Source organism: Peromyscus maniculatus, chromosome 20 (genome assembly GCF_049852395.1).
Source record: "Peromyscus maniculatus bairdii isolate BWxNUB_F1_BW_parent chromosome 20, HU_Pman_BW_mat_3.1, whole genome shotgun sequence".
NCBI lineage: Eukaryota > Metazoa > Chordata > Mammalia > Rodentia > Cricetidae > Peromyscus > Peromyscus maniculatus.
Genome location: NC_134871.1, coordinates 6,300,196 through 6,320,719, shown reverse-complemented (window position 1 = coordinate 6,320,719; position 20,524 = coordinate 6,300,196). Strand labels below are relative to the sequence as shown.

General features: G+C 44.0%; 1 long non-coding RNA gene across 1 annotated transcript; it reads right to left on the bottom strand.

Annotated features, from left to right (window-relative positions):
* Positions 1 to 15,158: 15,158 nt before the first annotated feature.
* On the bottom strand, positions 15,159 to 20,306 carry LOC143269656 (uncharacterized). Its single transcript, XR_013046236.1, has 2 exons — positions 20,094 to 20,306; positions 15,159 to 15,493 (listed from the first exon to the last, which is right to left on the bottom strand). It is a non-coding gene; the product is annotated as an uncharacterized LOC143269656 (long non-coding RNA).
* Positions 20,307 to 20,524: the final 218 nt, after the last annotated feature.

Sequence of the window (20,524 nt, the reverse complement as noted above, 5' to 3'; positions counted from 1 at the left end):
TAGCATGGCTCCAAAGAAAATCCCTTTCACTTCTCATTGCCACAGGAAGGGGTCTGAGATGAGGAAATGGGATAAATTAGAACCAATAAGTCATTATTTTACTTTATATCTCTGATCTAAACTTTGTGGGGAGCCCTGTTCCCCAAGGGACCAGGGGCAAGCAGGAACTCACCAACTAAAGACTCTCAAGCTTTTCCAGTTTAATGGAACCTCCTTCAAGCTGAGTTGCTGGAAGGAAAGTGCCCAGTCTTTCAGAGTTTCCCCTCCCTGGGTAAGAAGACAGCTTTCACCTCCTGGTGGCTGGTGACAAGACAGCAGATGCATGACCTCCTAAGGGGCAAGGAGAGTCTTTCCTGAGAGGCAGGTGCATTTGGCAAGTCCTAGAACCCAGAGAGACCCTTCCCATCATTTGTGGGGAACAAGCTGGCACCCAGCCGAAAGCTGCCTTGAGCCAGGCTTCCTCTAACCCAGCAGCTAATGCAAGCTCCACATCTCCTCCGCTGAATTAAATTCCTCGGCTGTCATAACAAATTATCAAAAACTGTCTGGCTTTAAATAACAGAACTGTATTCTCTCACTGTTCTGGAAGCCAAAAGTCCAAAATATCAGCAGTGCCACACTCTCTTCCAAGGCTCTAGGGAACATTCCTTTCTTGACTCTTCCACTTTGGGAAAGTCCCTGGCTTTGAAGGCTTGGGACAACATTATTCCAGTACCTGCACCCTCTTCACAGGGTCATCTCTCTGTGCTTCTGAGCTGCCAATCTTTTGGCTATCTTTTAAAAGATAGCATTGGCTGCAAGCCATATCAGTATCTGAGTTGGAACCCAAACTAATGATAAACCTAAACTCATGATGATTTCCTTTGGAAACAGATGCTCAATTACACCCATACAGACCCTATTTCTACATGATGTCACAGTCACAGCATTAGAGAGTTAGGACTTTGACATATCTGTTGGATAGCACAGTTAAACTCATTACATTCTCTAAGGGCCAGCTGGGAACTATCGGGCCCCTTATCTCTCTTCCTCTGTTCTTAGGCTGCCAAGTACCAAGCATCTTGCCTGAACACATGGAAGAGGGGCACTGCCCTCCATTGTTTCTCCCCAATTGTTCAGGCACTATGATGAGGCTTAACTTCCCTGTATCTACTGGGGAGCCTAGACAAGAGTCACTTCTAAAAGATAACTGAAATCTTCTCTAGTGTATCTAGCCAGCCTGCCACTGCCTTCTCTATTTTTCTTCAACCATCTTTCTTTCTGTCATTCAGATATGCAGACCATCTATCTCACTTCCTTCAAAGTAGTGGTGTGGACATGAAATGACCTCTATCAGAAATCTTAACATTGGGCTCCAATTCTGACACTGTATAGCCTCAGATATCCATAGCTTCCATTCAAAACTTAAATGTCACACAGCAACCATGAGAACAAGACCTGGACCCAAAAGTCCTTTCAGTTAATGGCAAGGCTCGCTCTCCCCACCAAGGAGGATTCCCCCACATAAACAATTCTCACATAGACACAGCTCTGTTGCTCCATCTAAGATATAGCTAGGACAGCCCCAAGCTCAACCCACAAATACCAACAATGAGATATCCACCAGTATCTTGGCCCACTTCCCATCTCAACCCTGTAAGCCACATACTGAGCAGTTTCATAGGGAACACTGGGCAAAACTCTAAGGTGATGCCAGCATCCTCTGAGGGTCATCCAGAACCAGTCCCACCATTTTTACATGATGAATCGTTGTGGCTCCTCATGAGTCCCATTGTCATATAGACAGACTTTCATGCTCCCTGTGCACCATCCGATGAAACCACCCCTACATTTTATATCCTCCCATAGCCTGTTGTGGAATATTACTTTAACTATGTAAAGATGTGTTGCATTTGTTTATTGCATTTGTTTAACTATGTAAAGATGTGTTGCATTTGTTTCAACTTGCCTGCCTAAGGTACCTGGTTGGTCTAATAAAAAGCTGAACGGCCAATAGCTAGGCAGTAGAGGGATGGGCAGGGCTGGCGGGCAGAAAGAATAAGTAGGAGAAGGAATCTAGGCTCAAGAGGAGAAGAGAACAAAGGAAAAAGAGAGAGATGCCTGTGGCCAGCCAGCCAGGCAGCTGCCGACCAACCAAACATGGAAGAAGCAGGAAAAGTAAGACATACAGAATGAAAGAAAGGTAAAAAGCCCTGAGGCAAAATGTAGATAAAGAGAACAAGTTAAATTAAGTCATAAGAGCTACTGGGGCAAGCATAAGATAAGGCCAAGCATTCATAACTAATGATAAGTCTCTGTGTCATGATTTGGGGACTGGCAGTCCAAGGAAGCCTGCAACAATAGCCTTTGCCCAGAGCCCTCTGGAGGCCAGGCTCTCACCAACAAGGATTTCTCTTCATCCTCACCTCTTCTCTGCACACCCCAGGCATGAGCTCCCTCTCCCTAAAGTGTAAGAAGTCTCTGTCCCACAGGCCTCTCCAGCACAGTTTTCCTCTCCATAACCCTAAGCCTCATAGTCTGGAGTGGGAAAAAGAGATATTTGCTCCCCTACGTTTTTCCTTCAAGGCAATTTCTCCTTCTTGCCTCATTGTGAAACAAGCAAACTCATTGGAAGTTACTTCGTCCAGCTTCATCATGACCCTCTTTTGGCTTCTCCTGACCCTAATCACTTCTTCATAGTGTGTAGAGCACTTCAACACCTGCTACCTCACCTCTCTCCAATTTCTCTTCTTACACTGGAAGAATTTAAGCTGTCAAACACTGATTGACCATTCAGTTCCTTTTATTCTTAACACCAGTGACCTTTGATTTTTATCCCATTCCAGCTACCCAGTTACATGAAATAAATCAGCAGGTCTCCATCAAGTCAAGTCAGAAAGCCTGTAATTATTGTTTGTTCTTCTATTCCATCAACCATTACCTATAGAAAATTGTTTCTGTTTACCAGGTATATACCACCTATAATGGAAGAAGTCTCTGCCCATCAAGCCCTGCCTGGACCTTTTGGCCCATCCAGCAATAATATAAATCATTATTGCTTTAAGCCACCAAGTTTTTTGTGGTGTGTGTGTGTGTGTGTGTGCGCACATGTGTGTGTGTGTGTGTGTGTATGTGTGTGTGTGTGTGTGTGTGTGTGTGATCATTATTGCTTTAAGCCACCAAGATTTTTGTGGGGGGTGTGTGTGTGTCTGTGTGTGTGTGTGTCTGTCTGTCTGTCTGTGTCTGTGTGATGTATGTCTGAACAAATATGTGATGTATGTATATCCATGCATGTTCACCTGTGTGTACATTGAAGACGGAAGTGGGCTTCACTTGTTTTCCTCTATTCTTCTCTGTATTATTTCCTGAGACAGCCTCTCACTGACTATGCAGCTCTCTAAAGTCACTAGGTTAGGAAACCAGGGAGCCCTGGGAATCCACCTGTCTCTGCTGCCCACCCCAAAGCACTGGGGATTTCACATGAGGCTGTAGGTTTTCAATTTAGCTTTCTATGTGGCTGCTGAGAATTCAAACCCAAGTCCTCCTGCTTCTGCTGCGAGCACTTTACACACTGAACCATCTCCTGAGTCTGTTGAACCATCAGGTTCTTGATTGCTTGCTCTGTTACCCAGCAATAGAGAGCTGAAGTATGTTTTCAAAATGACTAGAAGGGAACATTATTCTGTTTGGATGTGATGACAAGGAGGCTCAGTGAAATCTTAACTTGTTCAGACATGCAGAACTATAGCAGATTCCAAGTGCCATCTAGGATGGAGCTAAACTGAGCTCAAGGACAGCACCCCCATTCTTCCTACTTAGACACACAGGGTTCCGCTCAGCTAAGAGGTTCTGGTTAGTCTGGCCCTCATTCCAGGGCCTTTCCTTTGCTAGTTATTAAATATCTAAAATGTGGCCCTTGCCTGGAAGCACACGATAAGAAGAAGCAAGAATCATAATCACCTTTGGGGATGCTGAAGTCTTCCAAGTGTGTAGGAAACATCCCGCAGCTTTGCTTTTCTGGCCACCCCAACCTGGCTTGCTCTGAATGTAACCAGCACTTGAGGCAGAGCCGTGGAAGTGACAGCTGGCCCTCCCAGGTCTCCATAGCATGTCTGAGTCCAATCAGAGTCAGATGTCAGCAGGCATGCCCCACAGGCCAAACAGAAAGCACACTAGTAGACACGTATTTCCTTTTCTCCTCTGTCCCCCACCGTTTTCTCACTTCATAGTTTTTGCTGTCTGCTTTATTGCTTTTGGAAAGCCCCTTGGCGTATTATCCTGGAGTAAAATTTCCTCATTTAATTCAATGTTTTCCTGCTGGAAGAGAGTTTTATTTCCTGAGCTTGGTGCTGGACAGTCAATGAGATGCTTTTATTTTCTGAGACTCCCTTGTGTCTCCATGGTTAGAGGGATAACAAATCCACAACATGCTCTACCATTTATAGAGACTCTGCCTCGAGCCTGGATGAGGGGAAACAAAGCGATCCTGCATACATTTTAGCCCATGCATTCATAGTGGGCAAGGCAGTGGTCTTTGAGCTTGTAGGCTGTTGATGCTCGTGGGTGAAAGATAAAGGCTTGACTTTGATTTTTTTTTTTCCCAGAGTTGAGGCTACAGCATTTTTGTGCCTTCACAGCTGAACCTGGAAATGACTTCTTTACATTGGTCTCCTTCTCTCCATTGGCATTCTCAGTTTGAATTTTCATTTTTGTACGCTGAAGCCTTCAGTGGTTGGGGTCTTCCCTCATGACACCTTTCCTATTATTCCAGTGCAAAAGCACATAGTTTCTCCTTGGTGACCCTGATCTCTATACCACCCGCAGCCACTTGTTGGCACCAGTTCCACCACTTCAGGTACCAGTCATGTCTGCTCTCCTTTCCTTGCCAAACTGTACACATCTCATGTTTTTCTACTCTGAATTCTCATTTCTAATCTCAGCAAATACAGTGAGCAATAAACATGCTACAACCCTGAATGCCAGGCTGCCTTGAAATTTTCTCCACCCATCAAAATTAATTCATGACATTTGAATTCAACCTCATTCGAATTTTCATGGCACTGGCAGAATGCAACCATATTTTCTGCCATAATACAACATAAATGGTCTTAAGCCCCTTTTCTGATAAAGTCCTCCCTTGACTGCCCCCTCCTGAGCCTCATGAGCATAGTCCTCCCTGTCCACATTTCTTTATGCATTCTGGTCTTCTGAACTCCCACTAGAATGGATTACTGACCTGTGATTACAACATTCTAGGGCTCCAAATTCTTCCACATTCCTCCTAAAAACCGTGTCATAGGCCGGATGGTGGTGGCGCAGCCTTTAATCCCAGCGCTCAGGAGGCAGAAGCAGGTGGATCTCTGTGAGTTCGAGGCCATCCTGGGCTACAGAGTAAGTTCCAGGACAGGCTCCAAAGCTACACAGAGAAACCCTGTCTCAAAAAACAAACAAACAAAAAAGAAATCCAAAACCTTTCATTTTGCACAGCCTTGGTGCAGTGGGAAGGGGCTTGGACCTGCCTAGGCTCAGTACACTGGGCTCTGCTGACTCAATATGGGGGATGTGGGGATGCGGGGTGGCTTGGGAAAGAGGGCTGGGGGATGGGAGGGAGAGGAGAGAGGGTATATGGATAGCATGAGGAGTGAGTAGAAAATTGCTTAATAAAGAAAAAATGTCATAGAAAGAACTAGTTAGAACCTGTTTTAAATATAGGCCTATTTAAAAATAAAAATAAAAAACACACACCCTCTATAGTGATAGACTTCCCTCAAATAGGCCACACCTCCTAAAGCTTCTATAATCTCCCAAAACAACTGGGAGCCAAGTGTTTAAACACATGAGCCTATGGAGGGCATCTTCATATAACTCAAGACTTGAATGAACAAAGTATATGAAGAACTTTGAAGAGCTTACAGGTCATCTTAATCCTTCAATTGCTGTGCTATTGTTATTCATTTAAGTATTTTTGGAGTACTGGTGTAAATGACATTAATGTCTATCTTAAACATTTTTGTGTATGAATCAAAAAAGAGGACGCATGTCAATTACTGAGAGTGGTACTTGGAATCCAATATGTGCTCAATAAATAGTAGCCGTTCTCATGGCCACAGGAGTGGTAGTAGTAGTTCAGAGCACTTTTAAATTCTAAGCATTTAAAGAAAAAAAAACTAGTCCTGTGATGACTACATAACTTGCTCTCTCAGTATTAGGAGCTGATCAGGAGGCTTTCATCTAAAAGTCTGTCCTAACTATTTCAGCAAATTACAATTTTCAGCACCCATAAGCATTAGCCTAGAGATCTGACAACTCCTACAGCTGCAATTCCCTACCCAGATTTCCCCAGAGAAATAAAAGATCTCTGAGTGAGTATTCATTACAGTTTCAAAGTCAAAGCCTGATGTCATTAAATGTCTAGGAGCTCTGGCATTGCCCCCCTGCCTGAGGATTAATGACCAGTTGTCCATATGCTCTCTTGCATGTGCTAGCTGGGTTCCTGACACAGCACTTCCACCAACATTGCCAGTTTGCTACCAACTGGATGCATGCGTTCCTCACTCTTTCTCTGTATATAATTGGAAGCCAAGCTTTGATTGGCAGGCATAAGATGTCTCTCTTACTGTTTTCTCCAGGGATCTCTGTCTTAATCTAAGAGACTCGTGGGCAGCTGTGCCAGCTTCTAACATCTGTCACCACTTCAGCAAATGTTGTTCATATTTCCTTAGAGATAAATACCACAGCATCTCCCCATTCTCACCACAAAATCATGCAGCGCTAGGGGAGAATGTCAGAATTTTGGGTGACAATGGTAGATAGAATGGATGCTTTTGTTCTGCTCCTTCAAAGGTCTTAACAAAAACAGAGTGAAGGGAAATATCCAAAGACAACAAGAACCAATGGCAGAGATGATAGAGAAGAACATGATGGGTTAAAATCTAGAGATCTGGGAAACAGATAAACCAGTGAGAACTCATTTAACAGGCCTGAGAAAGCTGACTTCAAAGCCAACGATAGGAATAACTCAAGAAGCTGACCAGTTTGCTCTGCAGGGTCCTGGGCACCACTGGACATCAATGTGATGTTAAAACTATTCATCAACAATCAGTTGAAACAGTATTCAAGACATAAGTCTCCCATCTTGTCCTACCCAACCCAGGTAAAAGCAAACTTGTTTCTTAGAAAGAATACAGCATATTGGAGTCCTTAAGTCCTGAACTTAGAAAATCAGCCCAGGCGTCCAATATGACTAAAGAATTAAAGTTTCAGAAAAGAGAACTTTTAAGATTAAAGAAAGCGGTAAGAAGCAATCCAGAAATTTCTTCCCAGTGTTGATGGCCATGAGTTCCTAATCTAGAGTGGAACATTAAGTGCCCAGGACAACAAAGTAGATGCATGTTAAGACTCATCATCTTTAATTTCCAGGACAATTAAGTCAAAGATACAATCTTAAACATTTCACAAAGAACTATTGGGATTCAAGATGAGTGTGGATCTCTCTGTAACTATTCTAGAAGCAAAACTAAAAGATAAAAATTACTCTGAAGATCTGTAGGAAGCCATCTCCAACCTAAGAGTCTATGGCCGTCACAATCATTAATTAAATATTAGGGTGGAATGAAAATATTTCAGACATGAAGGGTCTTTCCATGATTTAGATCTCTTTTGTCCCCTAAGAGCTGAAGGCTACTTTGTGTAAGAGGTGGTAGACCTCTAATGGACTAAATCTGATGGGAACTAATGAAATCGCTGGAGAAACTATTAATACTGATCTCATGGTTCTGGAAAAGGTGAGTTGTTACAGATAGATAGATAGATAGATAGATAGATAGATAGATAGATAGATAGATAGATAGATAGATAGATAGATAGACAGATAATCAAAACCAAAACAGACCCAATTCCAGTCTAGCCTCCTATACAGCCATATGCTGTCGTTAGAATGTCATCTGCTGTACCATAGCCAAGAGGGCCAAGCAGCTGCTGGTGCCAATGTTCTGAAACCTCTAGGATTGGGTTAAATAGATCTCTTCCTTTTTTAAAAAATAAAATATGCAATCATAGGTGTTTTGTTGTAACAACCAACATGAATGAACCAATACAGTCTCAAAATATTTACCTGACATGAATCCAGAAGCTACCAAAAAAAAATTTACCTTTCTAAAATTAAAAGGTGAAAAAGAAAGAAAAGAAGGAAGGAAGGAAGGAAGGAAGGAAGGAAGGAAGGAAGGAAGGAAGGAAGGAAGAGAAAGAAAGAAAGAAAGAAAGAAAGAAAGAAAGAAAGAAAGAAAGAAAGAAAGAAAGAAAGAAAGAAAGAAAGAAAGAAAGAAAGAAAGAAAGAAAGAAAGAAAGAGAGAGGAAGCCTTGCAATAAGAGTATCAATCTGGTAGTGACAAAGGGGAGTCCTATGGATGTAGGCGAAGGAAGGTTTCATTATAATTGTGAAGTCGGACTGGAGTTAAAAGAAATCAAAAACCCATCCAGGTGAAAACAGCTCCGAGAGGCACAGGGAAGGTGGCCAAAGAAGAGGTCATGATGGAAGACCTGATGTGGGTTAATATACTGGGAAGAGATTTAAACGATTGATCAGCTTGGGATGAATGAATAGTAAAAATCAAAACAGAAGATGGAAAAGTAAAGTAGCTACCAACTCCAAGAAATCCTGATTGCATTCGTGTAAATGGATTATTTTAATCACTGGTTATTAGCCTGAGAGAATTATGAAATAGTATAAGTGGGATAATGTCTGTGTTGATGTGGGGGTGACCAGTAACTGTGCAACAGCAGCCATAATCAGAGCTGAGACATAATGCTTAAAGTTAGCAGCAAAAGGAATAAAGGATCGGCACAAACCTGGCAGTGACACCAAGGTCATTTCAAATTAACCAATTAAACGTGTTGAATACACTGGTTCTAGGAAGCAGGGAATTGTGGGGCATGAGATGCACTGGGTTTCAGCTGGCCTTTTGAAATCATTTAATCCTGAAAATTATAAAATGTATGACTTTGATTAAAAAATGTAATGAAGTTTTGAAATGATCTTGCCTCCTCTGCAACAAATTAAAAGATTGATTTTAATGTGACTTCCCTTTGTCGTGGGCACACATACACACAGAGAGCCATTTGGGTGATATGTTCTGCAAAGCATCTAAAGGCATGAAAATATTTCAGGGAAGTGTTAATGATGGTCTGTGCCAATCTGTCTTTTGTAAATAATTTATCAGTCAAGTATCCTAATTAGAGATAGGAGTAACAAATGACATAACAGCCCATCAATCATCAGCACTTGCTGCTCATCTATTGAATACAGCAATAGACATTCAACATTCTGAGAACTGGTGGGGGGGGGGACAAGTGTACGATATATTTCCTGGCACTAAAATCTTATTATTCCAGGAAACATATGGGACATAAACATTCATAAAGTTAGATGGCAGTCCAAATTTATAAATACCGTCTTACTAAAAAGTTAAAGGATGTTACAAAATGATGCCTGTAACTTTTGTGAAAGTACAGGAGTATTGTTTAGAAGAAAGATGGCAGATGGTGCAGGGACCTCAGTAAAGGAGGTCTGGAAAAGTCCAGAAAGGTGGGCTGGATTTGAATTATGAGATGGATCAGGGAGACTTCAACATGTGGACCCAGGAAAGCAAGAGGCAGTCTTGGCACCATGAAAAGACTGTAGGGTCTACCCAGACATCCAAGGACAAAATACAAAGGCAGTTAGCTGCTGGCCTGCGGATGACAACTTAGTCATAAGCAAGAAATTCTGTCACCTACAGTGAAGCCAAGACTCCAATCAAATGTCCTGCTAAGGTGTGTGTCCATCATTGATGACATCAGCAAGTCTCTGGGAAGTTTCTGATCTATATAACAGCCCAAAATTCCCTGGAAATGGCAATTGCTTATTGGCAAAACAATCATTTGGGCATTGCATAGATTCTGACATAAATAACAAATATGCACTTGCCAAGTTCTGAACTTTGATGAAGGCCCCAGGCTATGACTTATTGGGGGAAGATGTCCATTGAGGAAATGTAAATATATGTTAAATAGTTAGAAAGTCCAAAAACATTACTTCTCCAACAGCCTTCCAAGTAAGATTAAAATTAAAGATTAAAGATTCATTCAAGTGAAAGAGAGAAAGAGAGAGAGGGGAAGAAAGGAAAGGGAGGGAGGGAGGGAGGGAGGGAGGGAGGGAGGGAGGGAGGGAGGGAGGGAGGGAGGGAGGGAGGGAGGGAGGGAGGGAGGGAGGGAGGGAGGGAAAAAAGATAGGAGACAGATAAGCAGGTAAACAAAACAAGCATCTTCACATTTATTTAGTTCTTAAATTTTTTAAATGAAAACCATGTCAGTGGAATGTCATGCCATCTATGCAAAAATATCACCTGATAAAATAAAAAATATGACAAGTACCCCAAATAAAAATCTGATTTATAAGTAATCGGACAATCTGAGTGGAAATGTAAGAATATAGACTTCACGTCCTAAGAGCGGGTGCTGTACCCACCGAAGCCCAGAAGAGGGCAGAAAAGAGCTGCTCCAGTGAACTCTTTCAGACCCACGCCCAGTTGGCACCACAAGGGTCAATGTACCCTCACCCTGTGCACTGAGGAGCCCAGAATCGGCTTGTAAAGATCTAAAAGTTGGCGAAAGATGCAGGAGTGAGGAATCTGGGCCAAAGGAATTCAAGTCAGATGAAGTGTCTGACCAAGAACCATGGAGAAAATGGAATGGAAAATAATGACGAAGTAGCCAAAGGTTGGAGGAACGGGTTCAGGAGCCCGGCAGCTCCCATCAAAAGCTTTCCTCGATTTGGAGGATGTGGGGATGGGGGGTGGCTTGAGAAAGAGGGCTGGAGGGTGGAAGGAGAAAAGAGAATGGAGCGGAGGAACCGCTCACCTTCAAAGCTGCCAGGAGGAGACAGATGGTAATATACATGCGGTGCGCTATAGAGAAGATAAACACGGGGGTTAGGAGTCAAATACGGCTGCTGGAAAAGGCTTCTTGGAGGAGGTGTCTGACGCTGTTCTTCTCATCTCCCTTGTCTGCCTTACTTTCACTTTGCCCTTTTAGAAATATGTCCTTCATTTCCTGTTCCAGGTAGGACTTGACAGACAGCTCTAGCCAATCAGACTGCCCATTCTTTTGTCCATGGTGGGAGAAAAGGCTGTTCGTAGAAGATCTTTCCAGACAAGTCAATCAGATTTCGTCCTTGGACCCCACACCCTCAATTAGGAATGAAGATAACTGTCTCCTTCTCTAGACTGGATGAGTCAGAGTGAACTCCAGAGCTGGTTTCAGACAGGCACAGAACCTTGTCTTTTGACTCCTGGAGGATTCTGGGATAATAAACTGGAAAGAGACACAGAGGAGAAAAAAAAACCAAAGGCTTGCCCCGCTCAAACCCAAGAAATCAGTTGCCCTGAATTAGAGCTAGATCTGTGCAGAACTGTGGAGCAAGAACCCAGTTCCAGGCCTTATCTAAAGGGATATTGACTTTTCTTGAGTGTGCTTAAAAGGCCAGGAGGCAAGGGCTGTTCCACTGGCTCCCAAAGACATCAAAGACCAATGCCTCCACTGACTTTATTAGGAGGATCTCATCATACTCCCAGGAGGGGACCACGTCTACATTCCAGACAGGAAGGGAACCATCATGTCCTCTGCCTGGTTCTACGGTCGCCTCTCGGCTTGGTTTTGTGGTCATCCCCAGAGGCAAATTCCTTGAAAAGAAAGGTTGCATTTCCACATTTCAACCCACTAGCCTAATTATTGGTTGAACTGAGCTCTCCCAAGTTCATTCAGCCTGACTGCCCAGGACAAAACAAAGCTCATCGCTATCCTCCTTTTCCTGGAACATGTCTGTCATAACCCATAACAAACCCTTACACTATGCCTCTAGAAAATCCACCCCCTCTCTTCCCTGCTACCTCCAGTATTTGATTCTAGAAGATTTCAAAGTAACACAGTCAGAGAAGCTCTCTTAATGATTAAGTGGAGCAAATTAAATAACTGTTAAAGCAATCACATTACAGAACAAAATTGCTCAACCCACTCTCGTGATCCTGTGGCCCCGTCCCTTGCATGGCTTCCCCTTTAACTGTGTTTCTGTTGCTGTTAGTTTCTGCCTGAGCTTAAACACCCACATGCAGGAACAAACCTTTACTGAGCAGTTAGTGCATGCCAAGTGCTTTAAACACTTGAAAAATACACCGAAGCGGGGAATGGGGACTTGTACTTTTGGTGTAGTTTGGATTTTTTTAAGCTGTGTATATTATTGCTTTTCATTTGTAAACAATTTAGAAGAGAGCAGTGAAGGTTGCATGTAATTTTAATATTTATATATACTTGAAGTATATTAAAAATTATATATATAAAATTTCGCGTGGGAGGGCTGTCTGAATATGGTGATTACAGATTCTTACTGCATGTATGTTGGCTAATGAAGTCTAGGGAAAAAATAAATAATTTTTGCTTGAGTTTGGAAACCACAAACATTATTAAATAATCTTCCTCTCACTAAGATTCTTTTCTGCACTCACACTCTTACACATCAGAGTCAAGAGCTCTGTCCTGCAATCCTTCCCCGACCTTTACCCCTCAGCCCAGAGCAGGTGCGTCCACCACACCCCCAGAAGCACCCACATTCCTCCAGCTAACAGTAGGGGGGGCTGCTGCTCCCGCTGGCAGTTTTTTGTTTTGTTTTTTAAATATTTTTATTGATTCTTTGGGAATTTCACCTCATGCACCCCAATCCCATTCATTTCCCAGTCCCTCTATATCCTCTCTTCACCCTTGTAATGTCCTGCCCAAAGGAAAACTAAAAAAGAAATAATAAAATAAGATAAAAATAAATAAAAGTAAGAATATTAATTTTAAAAAAATGAAATAAAAACCACTTTGCTCCTCCATCTTCACCACCTCTCCATCACCTCTTCATTCATCTTAGTGGTATTGGGAGCTGCTGTGTATCATGAACTATAGACCCTTTTGTCCAAACAACTTTACTTGCAAATGTTCATTGTATAATATGCCGTTGGTTAGGTTCAAGGCCTCTGACTTCTGGTACACCATCGATACTGGACCCTCTCTGAAACTTCTCTCTGATATTCTGCACTTGCCCCAACCATGGAGATCCTGTGACTATGGTTCTGTAGGACCAGTCCCTTCAAACACTCCAACAGGTCATAGATGGGGTAGATGTTGGGGAGCATCAACTCAAAGCCCTGGATGCATGCCTGGGTGGTAGCTGAGTTGGTCTGACTGGGCCACAGGGGCCACTCCTTTCTGGTAAGAAGCACAGCCATCTGTCCCATGCCCATGGTAAGGGATAGGGTGAGCTTTCCCAAGTATAGGGGGGGGTCTCCTATTAGGAGCAGAACAAGCTTTCCCATGCCAGGGTCATCAGGGTCTGTTATCCCAGGGCCTAAAAGGGTCAGGATCAGCTTTCTAGTGAGGAGGGGCTCTCCCTAGGCCAGTGAAGGGAGGAGCCAGCTCAACACATGGTTCAACAGGTGGTTTGCACGGGCCCCTGTGGTGACTCGGGCAATGGACATCAACACAGACCCCACCTATGGCAGGACCATGGGCCTAGACATAGACAGCAGCAGCAGCTTGGCCCAAATGTCACCATGGCCCTGGGTAGCAGCACAGGCCTCTCAGATCCTCATGGGCCCAGCAGTAGCATGGTCCCTGGACTCCAACATGGGCCCAGACCCTGGAAAGTCAAACGGCCTTCAGTAATAACAAGAGCCATGGACCTCCACACAGACCCTGGCTGCAGTAGGGCCATGGACTCAGATGGATGTCACCATCCCCCGGTGGCAGTGCAGGCCACTCAGATCAGCAGCACCCCAGCTCCAGGGTGGCTCTCCTCGACAGTTTTAAAGTGACATTCTCTGAGGACTCTGGACCAGGAATGTCACCTGTCTTCAGCATCCAAAGCCTTGCAGGAAGTTAAGTGAATACTGTGTATTTGGACATGGAAATAGTGAATAAAGGATGTTGCCCTCATTCATAGAGAATAATATGCACACACACACACACACACACACACACACACACACACACGCTGTGGGATGGTCTGTATGTCAGATGCTCTGATTGGTCAATAAATAAAACACTGATTGGCCAGTGGCCAGGCAGGAAGTATAGGTGGGACTAACAGAGAGGAGAAAGGAGGGAACAGGAAGACAGAGGGTGTCACTGTTAGCCACCACCATGACAAGCACCATGTGAAGATGCCAGTAAGCCACAAGCCACGTGGCAAGGTATAGATTTATGGAAATGGATTAATTTAAGCTATAAGAACAGTTAGCAAGAAGCCTGCCATGGCCATACAGTTTGTAAGCAATATAAGTCTCTGTGTTTACTTGGTTGGGTCTGAGTGGCTGTGGGACTGGTGAGTGACAGAGATTTGTCCTGACTGTGGGCAAGGCAGGAAAACTCTAGCTACACACACACACACACACACACACACACACACACACACACACACACACACACACACCAGGCATGGTCCTTGCTCCCTGGTTCCATTGCCTCCTCCTTACATTCCCACCAACCTTCTAGAACTTGCCCATGTGGTGCTTGCAAAAGTGGCTAGTGTCACTGAGAAATTAAACTTTTATCTTAATTAACTCTAATATAAAATTTTTTAAATCTAAGGTTCAATTATTAGAGAACTTGAAGTCTGTTTAAAACAAAATGGGGGCTGGGGTGAATTTGTATTTTTCAGCCCTAAGGTTGTTAAACCTGAAATACAGATCAAATGTTTTCTGTGAAAAATATATGGACCAATTGAAATGTGAGTGAAATTCATTTCACATTCTTGACATTTCATCTAAACACACAAAATATCTCATTCATAATATTTCTACTGGTAATATGTACAAATGATCTTATCTTGGATATCTTGGTTACACTAAACATGTTATCAAAATTGATTTCAGCTGTTTCTATTTCCTTTTTATAATGTAGCAACTAAGAATTGTAGAATCACATGGAGCTGGGTGTGTTTATTACTTTTGTGTCCCTGTGACCAAAATACCTCATGACAGAAACAGCTCGGGAAAGAATTATTTTGGCTCAGCGTTTTAAGCCACCATAGGTCACGATCGAGAGCATGCAGCTTGCTGGAGACTCCTCACACCATCACAGGACAGGAAGCAGAGAACAGACATATATAATACTTGAAGTCATTTTCTCAGTAACACACTTCCCTCAGCCAAGTCCCACCTTCTGAAGTTTCTACAGCCTCCCCAAACAGGGCCACAGCTGACTGGCAAACACTCAAACCATGAGTGGACCAGGGAGACTGCAGGTTGAAAACAGACCACCCCATGAATTCCATTGCTTTTGGAGGTTCTCTTAGATCCAGTCCTCCCAGGTACTTCTCCAGTTCTTTTTTGCATTTGGAAACTGGACACCCTTGGCAGGGAGATGCTCCTGGGATCAAGAAGGGACTGTCTCCCTTAGTGTCATTTCTGTTGATGTGACAAGTACCCTGAAAAAAAGCAACCTAGGGGAGAAAGGATTTATTTTAGCTTACAATTCCAAGTGACAGCCACCATTGTGGGGAAATCAAGGCAGAGACTCCCAGTAGCTGGTCATATCACATCAAAGAGCACACAGAAAATAAGTGCACATACACACCTATTTGCTCCGATTGCTTTTTTTTTAATACTCTATTCCAGTGGTTTTCAACCTTCCTAGTGCTATGACCCTTTAATACAGTTCCTCATGTGGTGATAACCCTCAACCATAAAATTATTTTCATTGCTACTTCACAACTGTAATTGTGTTACTGTTATGAATCACTGTTGTTGTTTGTTTTTGCTCTTTTGGGGGCCCACCACCCAGCTCCAAATAAACCACACACAGAGGCTTATTCTTCATTATAAATGTACGGCCTTAGCTTGGCTGTTGCTAGCCAACTTCACTTAAATTATCCCATCTATCTTTTGCCTTTGGGCTTTTACCCTTCTCTATTTCTATGTATCTTTCATTATTTCTTACTCCGTGGCTGGTTGCGTAGCTGGGTGGCTGCCCCCCCCTTGTGTCCTCCTCCTTCTTTCTCATTCTTTCTACCTCCCTCTCCCAGATTTCTCCTTCTACTTGTTCTCTCTGTCTGCCAGCCCTGACTACCCTTCCTCCTACCTTGCTATTGACCATTCAGCTCTTTATTAGATCATCAAGTGTGTTAGACAGACACAGTAACACAGCTTCAGAGTTCAACTAATGCAACATAAACAAAAGTAACACACCTTAAAATAATATCCCCCAACAAATCATAATGTAAATATCTGATATGCAGGATATCTGATATGGGACCCTCAAGGGGGTCGTGACCCACAGGTTGAGAACTGCTTCTCTATTCAGTTCAGCATTGGTATTAACCTGATTTTTTTTTTAAATGCCTCACAAGCAAGCCCCACAGACTAACTTTATCTAGGAACTCCTTCATTGAGACTCTCTTCCTGGGTGACTGTAGATTGTGTCAAGTGGAAAGAATAACCATAACAGCATCCTCAGCAGAAACTGCTCAATGTTCAGAGGCTTGGGGGCATGGAAAGGGAGAGAGAGGAGAAAGATGGGTGGGAGGGGCACTTCTGACATCCCATCCCATGCCAGGGTCCTAGCAGTCATAGGTTTCCTACAGACCCACATTAAGTCCTCCTGTGATCCAGGGATGATAGAGACATGGTCCTGGCCCTCCAGGAATATGTGACTCTGGAGAACAGTGGTGTACAGAAGCATCTAATTCATGCAAAAGAGAAGAAACCCTCCAAAGGCAAGGGAACATGGACACAAGCCTGCAAGGACTTCAGGCTTCTCCCCCAGCAGGCATGTGTGGTGGCTCTGGAAAGCCTGGCAGAGGACACTCCACTGCTAATCCAGGTGCTTTGATATCTGTCCCCTCTCTGAGCCTTGGTTTCCATCTGTAAACTAAAAGGGTTTGGAGAGTCTCTGTTTAAGAATGCAATGGCAGCATGGCTGCCTTTCCCCCTGCACCTCACTAACAGGAATGTGGGTTGCCATCAGGTCTGTGGCCAAGGCTTCCCTTTTCTCCTGGAAAACTAACTCGGGGGTTCATTTCCATGCCTCGTACCTTAGTCTAAGACATCTGGACTGTAGGGCGAACGTTTATTAAAGCTACACAGGACAGGGCTGCAGACAGGGCTTTGCCTGACAGGACCAGTGCCACCTCCCCAGGTTGCATTTCCCTGCCTCAGAGAGCACTCACTTTTTCTCTTGCAGTAGGCTCCAAGGTGGAAATGCACAAGATGGACCTGGGCCCACATCCCTCATCATAAATGCCAACAGACCTGGAACATCCAGCATACCTCTTTCCAAGAGACTGGGTGAAACCAAGAAAACAAGCAGAGAAGGCTTTGTCATTCAAACCTAGAAGCCCAGCTCTAATCCTGGACAGCCAGCATCTCCCTTAGCCTCTTGGACAAGATGTGTGTGGGGTGGGGTGCACGTGCATGGTGTGTGTGTGGGGGGGGTGCATGTGTGTGGTGTGGTGTGGTGTGTGTGTGTATGGTGTGTGAGTATAGTGTATGTGTGTGTGTGTGTGTGTGTGTGTGTGTGTGTGTGTGTGTGTGTGGTGGGGTGAGGTGGGGAGGAGTGTGAGGTGTGGAGTGTGTGTGTGTGTGTGTGTGTGTGTGAGTATGTGTGTGTGCAGGCATCAGGAAACTTCACTGACTGAACAAAGATCTCATTCTCCCGAAGCCTACACTCAATTCTAAGATAAGGAACCAAACAGAAATGTTGACCAAGTTTCCCACTGGCCACAAGAACTGGGGTGGCTTCCTGTCAAGCTTGGAAGAACAAGTAAGTGCCAAGTGTCCAAGAGGAGGTGCTTCAAGGGAGCCAAGCCTCTTTGGCACACCAAGTGCTGCTCCAGATGCCTATGTCTTCTTGGCCCCTTTCTATGGCAGAAAGCCGGCACGTCTATACTCTTGAGACATTAATAACTCCACGCCTGGTTATCTCTCTACACTGCTGTTGTATTTGTGACCATCAAGAAAGGGAGCAACAGACAGGCTGCTGCTATGCCATTTCACGGGCCTCTTCCCCACCGCAGCCAGGGAACATGTTGAGGACTTTCTCTTATCCACTGACAAGCTGTCAGGAAGTCTTTAAACTGGAAAGACCCCTGACGATCATAATGTTCATTCACCTCTGCTGTACCCCAGACGCCTCTGCCATAGCAATGAGCATGCACGGGCCCTTTAGTCTGCATTGTTGAAAAACAGGACATTAAAACCAGTGTTTAGATTATTTTCTGTTTGGAGGTCAACTGAGGCTCCAACATGGCAAAAGCTATCTGTTCCCCATTTCTAACCCAGCTGTGAGGCCACCATGACTCCAGAGGACATAGTAGAGAAAATATGTTCTAGGATCCCAATATATTCACCTACAGACCCCTAAAGAACTTGGAAAGGTGGAGATAGGGGCTAGACAAGATCTAGGGAAAGAGTGGCCAGTGTCTTGACACAGGTCTACTGTGAAGGAGAGGCTCCTTTTCCCCTACCCATATCTAGGCACAGGGTCGCATGACCCCCTAGAGCACAGAGACTCCAGAGTTCAGAGTCTGACTTAGTATGAACAATCCTAAAGGGCAAGAGACGATGGCTGCCTGTTAGCACTGAAAGACAAAAGGTATAGTGTTGAAGGTCCCTTGATTCTCAGGTTTGCAGGAATGAAGGATGCCTAACCGTTTTCATAAACCAGAGCTAGCCTAAGACGTGTGCTGCCACATGCCAGGGGCTTGAAGGAAACCAGGTGGAGGGGTGACAGGAGAGACGTACACCCCAGCTCAAGAAAACTGCATGTGCCCCAGTGGCGTGCAAAAGGGAGGTGCTGTGACTTATCAACCAAAGTCCCTGTGTGAGAGAGGGACAGCTGTCAAATCCAGATGGCAGACTATGGCCTGTGGAGTCATCCTCCAACCCTGACCTCTGCTCTCCCCTGCTAAATCCTGGTGCCATCAGAGGAAGTCCAAGAAGCAGAGGAGGAAGCCGAAACCCAGGTGAGGAAAGCTGAGACTCAGCAGCCCACTGACCCCAGACCAGGTGGGTGCAGCCAAGCTGGGTAGGATGAAAGTTCCCTTTAATCAAAACTGGAAGAGGGTGGGCTTGTCCCCTGAGTGAACACCATCATAACTCAATAAGGTCGGTGGGTTTTGCACACCAAGAGACAAGATGGCTTTTTCTCAGCTAAAAGTGAAAAAAGGAGTCAAAGATTCATGTCACATTTATCTAGAAACAGGATTAAAAAAAGAAAGAGCAAACAACCGTGGCAGGAGCACCAGAGAGCAACAAACCACAGTTCATTTCTTTTGCATCCTACAGCTCCCTGCTTGTTCAATATGATGGCAAAACACAATTTCCAAATTGGGATCATATGTTCCATGGCATTCAAATCTTTCCCTCAAAGAATAATACATCATCAAGTTTTTCTCTTGGAAGAAAATATTCATGTGCAAGTTGAGCATACCACCATCTGGAAACGCTGTAGTTTATTTGCTCAATATCTTATCCAATGTTTGCTCTTGCAAATCAGGCTGAAATCAAATATCCTATGCATGAATCTTTGTATACATATTTGATTCTTTCCTAAGGATAAATTCCAAGAAGTGGGATTGCTAAATGAACAGATAGAAGTCTTTTTAAGCCATTCTGTCTCTATCATCAAAGAGACAGGAGGTCTGGAAACACATTTTGGCTGAGTCAGGCTAAATCACCAGAAAAGGTCTGCAGAGGTGAAAGCCATGCAGCCTTGTCGGGTGACAGGGGTACCTCAACCATGACTGCTAAGGAGGCTCTTTTCAAACACAGAGTTGCAAGGGAGGCAAGATTCCCATCAAAGCCAGTCCACATTTGTGTTTTCTACTATTAGCATACTCAAACTCTGAGAATTCATTGTACAATGCTTGGGCCCATACATTAGGGACTCATTTCTGGGGATGATGTGGTGCAAACAGAATGTTGGTGTCACACACTTGGCCTTTACTCTATCCTGCACTGTGTTACCAAACAGGTCACTTCTGTCCATCCTAACTCTCCTCATCCACAAACCTTCCAAGTCAGAGAGACTCTGAAAATGCTTACCATAATGCTTAGAAAAGGATATTCACTACAAAACATGTCACAAACTATCACTTTCTGCTTTGACAGAAGAACTGAAGCCATGGTCACCAGCGGTTCTTGATTACTTGAGAGCATTAATTTTGCCACATCTGGTGACATCTTTAACTGTCACATGCAGAAAGAAGGTGGTGCCACTGGCCTCTCAGATAAGGATCAATAATGCTTCTAAATTTTCATGCCTTAGACATACATAACAAAATGTCAGTAGCTCTCAGACTGGGGGGTGGGGGCGGGGCTGAGTTATTCTAACTCTGGCATTTACCTACATACCAACTGTCCCATCCAGATGAGCCCTCACACAGCTGCATTATGTATGGCATTTCCCCTCCCACCATCTGAGTTAATCCAATGTATGGAACAAGTAGTTTCAGATGCACCCTTGGCTGGCACGC